General features: G+C 44.4%; 1 pseudogene; it reads right to left on the bottom strand.

Annotated features, from left to right (window-relative positions):
* Positions 1-2,752: 2,752 nt before the first annotated feature.
* On the bottom strand, positions 2,753-4,153 carry LOC143273291 (small ribosomal subunit protein eS12 pseudogene; annotated as a pseudogene).
* Positions 4,154-5,077: the final 924 nt, after the last annotated feature.

Raw genomic sequence — 5,077 nt, 5'->3', positions numbered from 1 at the left:
TCAACTGCCTGCAGCGCATGGCTTCTTTCCTGGGCCATCTTCACTTTGCGCCTGTGTCTTTCCTCTGCAGCTATTCCCACGATCTCCAGCATCCTGGATCTCCATTGCAATACAGACTTTTCCAACTTCACAAAACCTTAGGGCATCTTTGCAGGGAATCTGACCCTGCTCTACACTGCCCAATCTAAAAGGCTTTCTCCAAGCTTGGTACCAGCCAGCTGGAGCCCCCCACTCTTGCGTCTTTCATGCCTGGAACACCAGTACTGGGAAGACAATACCACCAAGATCTGCGGCCTATGTGAGGAGGAGCCTGGTCCCATAGGCTTAGCTGGCCTGTGTGCTGACCCTGTGGGGACACTTGTGTTGCTGTTGGGCAGGGATCCTCCTCAGTGGCATTCTCAGTTTAGGCTCTCTTCTTTCAAAGGTGCTTACTTTTTTTTTTTTTTTTTTGAGTTGGCACCTCTGACGGGTGGATGGAGTCTTGCTTTGAGGAGCTTTCTTGTTCTCTCTGTGTGGGGCACCAGGTTTCTCTTTAAGAATCACAGTTGTTTCCATACCTTCCTTTTATACAGCTCGGAAACCCATTTGTGTTGCTGTCCTCACCCAAGCATACACTTTCCATAGCTTTCTGCTTTACCTGCTGCTCTCTCTTCTGTAGACCTCGATGAGAGCAGCAATGACTCAGCTTGATTGTGGGCCTGTTTTGAAAGTTTTCTTCAACAACTCAGCTAGCCCATTACTTATTAATTCAGCCATATTCAGGTTCTCAGAATACAGGCAGAACGCAGGCAGCTTCATTGACAGAAACGTTCTCTGACGTAATCGAGAAGGAAACAACGCCCATTGGCAGGAGCATGAGGTGGTGGTTCCGATTTATCCACACTTAGGAAGCAGAGTGAACAGGATCCGGGGTGGGATCCAGCCCTTCAGACCTGCCCCCAGCAGCCTGCTTCCTCCAACGAAGCACCGCGTCCTGAAAGTTTCACAACCTGCCAAAACAGCATCATTAGCTGGGAATTAAAATGTAAACCCATGGGGACATATGCCTCATTCAGACCACATCACAGACTGTGTCCTCACAAAGAGATGCTGTGAATTCATCTCTGTCTTCTCCACCTTTGCCCTACACGATGAGTAGTGATCCTAACCTCATGCCCCCATGTCACACCTTTTGCCTTCTAGTTCTGTTCACCCATGGACCAAACTGTTCCTTCTTTCCTCTGTCTCACCCCCAGGAGACTGACTCTCAGTGTCTTTAATTTTTTATTTTTTTCTGGTCCTTCAGCATCAAGGGTTCCTTCTTTTGTGCTAGATGGTCTGTGGATTTATTTAGAATACACAATAAAGTTTTTCTGCTTAAAAATATGCCTCCCTGCTGTGTATTCTGACTGTTTGGAGGGGCTCTGCAGCAAACAGCCCCAAATAAAAAGCTGCCCTTTCAATCTCCTCCATATTTCCTTGTCTGTTGTACCTGCATTCTCGAGTGCATGGCTCTGCCCTGGTCCCAGGAGGCATAGTTCTCCTTCCTTGTGTGTGGCCCACACAACTGTTTGTTCTGGACATCCTTTGCTACTCTGCCTCAAACTCCACTGGCTTCCCAGTTTCTGAAGCAATGAAGCTCATCCACCCACAAACTCCCCCTCCTCATTTCTTTGTTCTGTACTGACCTCTCTCTGTGAGGATCTGAGGAACAAGAGAAGAGGGACCCATGGGCTCAGTTTGTAATACTGAACTTGTGCCGAACAACAGTGGGTAACCTTCAATATTCTCCTTTTCTCTACATAAAGAATTTCTCTTTGAGTGCAGATGCTCTTCCACTGGAGTATATACCCATAGCTAAATGATATATGTGTGTGTGTGTGTGTGTATACATATATTAGTATTTATAATTAATTTTATATAAAAATGTATTTTATATTTTATTATAAATATAATTTATATAAAACATAATTTTAGCTAGGGATGTGTACTATACTATATTATATATGTTTATATATACATATGTATATATGAATGCTGCTTTCATTTTATTCTTTATTCTTTCACTGGCACGATTCCTTTAAAATTGTGTCTTTCTTTCAGCAACTCATGTCTCTCGTTTATCTGGGACCTTCTCTTATCCATTTCCTCTCTGTTCAGTTTTACGTGTTTTCACACCTCAGCTTTCTGCTCTGCACTGTTTCCTCTTAGGATGCTGACTGGACACTTCCACTCAGAGAGCCAGCTAGTCTTTTAAGCCCAGCATAGCCCAAACTAAACTTGCTGTTCTCCTTTGCAGCCCTGCTCCTCCACAGACAACTTCAGCTTCCGTGAGTAGTAATTCTAGACTTCAAACCATCTGTCCAGAAACTTAGGAGCTGTCTTCATTTTCTTTTTAAAAAAGTGTTTTTTTTTCTGTGTGTGTGTGTGTGTGTGTGTGTGTGTGTGTGTGTGTGTGTGTAAGGGGGCTGTGTTGCATGTAGTTGTGCTCATGTAGAGGTTAGACGACAACTTTTGGGTATCAGATCTCTCCTTCTACGACGTGGGTCCTGATGATCAGACTAGGGTTGTCAGGTTTAGCATAAAACGCTGTTATGAGCTGAGCCATCTTGTTTGGCTCCCTGATATGAATTTTTGCAAGATTGCTTCATGGTTGGTTTCTATTATATCAGGAAATAAAACATATGAATGTTTCATTTTTTGCAATGGAAAGATTTTTTTTTTTTTTAGTGGCTTTGCTGTTATACTAATTCACTCACTGAAAAGAATTCCTTTGAGATTTCATGCAGTGGTTTCAACATCTGTCGATGATCACTGTCTAGGTACATAATTGGGGAAGTGCTTATACCTATCCATTACATTGTGTTCATGAGTGTGCTCAAGTGTGTACAAATGCGTGTGTGTGTGTGTGTGTGTGTGTGTGTGTGTGTGTGTGTGTGTGCCCCAGTGTGTAGACTAGAGGTCAACCTTGAATGCCATTCCTCAGGACAGCTGTCTACTTGGCTCTTTTGAAAGAAGTTCCCTCATTATTACCCAGGCCTTGCCAATTAAGCTGGCCTGGCTGGTCAGGGAGCTCCGTGCGTTTATCTGTGCCCACCTCCCCGATTCTTGGCTACAAGACCCTAGCACCACTGCCGGCATTTTATGTGAGATCTGCAGATCAAATTTACATCCCTGTGCTTACTTAGCAGGCACTCTATGGCTCGGGTATCCCCAGCCTGGATTATCCTTTCTCAGTAGCTTTAAAACTTCTTACATTCTCCATGCTTTTGATTTATTTTTCTCAATTCTACTCCATTATGTCCATGGCAACTAAGTTAATTTTTGCATATCACAAACCACTTCATGTCACTCCTTTCATTTAAATCTTCAGTGAATTTTTATTCCAAATAAAATTCAAATTCTATAGTAAAATACGAGTATTTATCATCTGTTCCCCACTGACATACCTGTTTCTTGCTCCACATTTATAAGTGCTGCAAATTTTCTGAAATAGAATTCTTACAGTGGAGAAATTACAAATATTGATTGCACATTTGTGGAAGCTGAAGAATGAGGCCATTTATTTTTGTGAGCCCAAAGGCTTATTCCTTCATGTCTTGAAGTTGAAGTACTCCTGGATGACATCCTTGGCCTGCAATTCTGTGCCATAGTCCTTACCCAGGACACTGACTGCAGCCAAGCACTTTGCACAGCTTCCCCTCGCAGTCAGTTGCTGAGGCCTACCCATCCCCCCAGTGTCCTGTTGTCATCAACCTTAATAGGTTGACTTGATGCTCAGCACAGGGTGCCTCAGCCATCTTGACACCCACAGGCTCATTGCAATGGGGTGCAAGCACATCAAGACCAGCTAGACACGTGTCAAAGCCGTTGGCAGCTGAGCATGCACTGCCGCATGTTATGACACGGTGGATGAGGGCGGTCTTCGGCACCTCTTGTGCAGCAGCATTGACATCCCTTACACCTCCAGCAACAATGCCTTCCTCGGCCGTGTGGTGGATTGTGGCTGAGGTACCCGATCTGTTTGCCTCTGTGCAACTCAATGGCAGGGGAGATGTCAGGCCCATTTTTGAAAAAGCAATGATGTACAGACCATAGAGCACTAGAGCATTTAGAAAAAACTTTGACTACATCAGAAATGGAAATGTGGCATGCTTGGGTCTAAGGAAAAGCATACTGATTTCATAAAAAAAAAAAAAAAAAAAAAAAAAGGAACCCAGAGAGGAATGCAGGATATGGGAGCAAGACTTATTTTTAAATGCATGGTTAATAAATTGCCCAAATGGTACACTGATCAGTTGGTTTTGCTGTCTTCAAGCTTCATCCCCATGCCACTTTCTCTTAAAGTTACTGTGTAGATGCGAATGGTTGCAATTTAATTCACATAAACCAATTTTAGTTCTCTAATTGGTGAGTTTTTCTTTTATTCCATTTATAGTAAATTCATCTACAAAAGATGTTGCTGCATATACAGTTCCTAGAAGGGCAGCACCTGCTAGCAGATGTTACTACATGAGCGATCCAGAGTTCTTCGGCTGGCACTAAAGACTGAACCATGATGCAGCTGCGTGTGCTGTGCCATCCCACCCCAGCCTCCTTGTCCACCCAGCTGTGTGTGCCTGCCATCCCACCCCAGCCTCCTTGTCCACCCAGCTGTGTGTGCCGGCCATCCCACCCCAGCCTCCTTGTCCACCCAGCTGTGTGTGTCCTGCCATCCCACCCCAGCCTCCTTGTCCACCCAGCCTTACCTTGTATGAGTTTTTGAGTCTCCAAGGCTTTGCTGATGCTCCTGCTGAGCCGACTTGCTGTGCACATTGACTGGGGTCAGTGTCAGTGAATAGCTGACACCATCTGTAGACTTTGGGCTTCCTGGGGTTAGTGTCTCTTAAACCAGTGTCTTTCAGACTAACTGAAAAGAGGTGGCCTGATTTAGGGGTGGTGACTTAAACTGTGGTTTTCACAGCACATGTGAGAGGTTTCTCTTCAATAACATCCGTTTCCTGTGATACCTGAACTAGCCATGGTGCTGTAATTTGCTAATACATTTTCCTTCATTTGATGCAATTGGAAGGGCGAGTTAATGAGACTAGAGGGTGCA

This window comes from Peromyscus maniculatus, chromosome 5 (assembly GCF_049852395.1).
Source record: "Peromyscus maniculatus bairdii isolate BWxNUB_F1_BW_parent chromosome 5, HU_Pman_BW_mat_3.1, whole genome shotgun sequence".
Classification (NCBI taxonomy): Eukaryota; Metazoa; Chordata; class Mammalia; order Rodentia; family Cricetidae; genus Peromyscus; species Peromyscus maniculatus.
The sequence above is the reverse complement of the archived record's forward strand: the minus strand, read 5'-3'. Positions and strand labels throughout refer to the sequence as shown.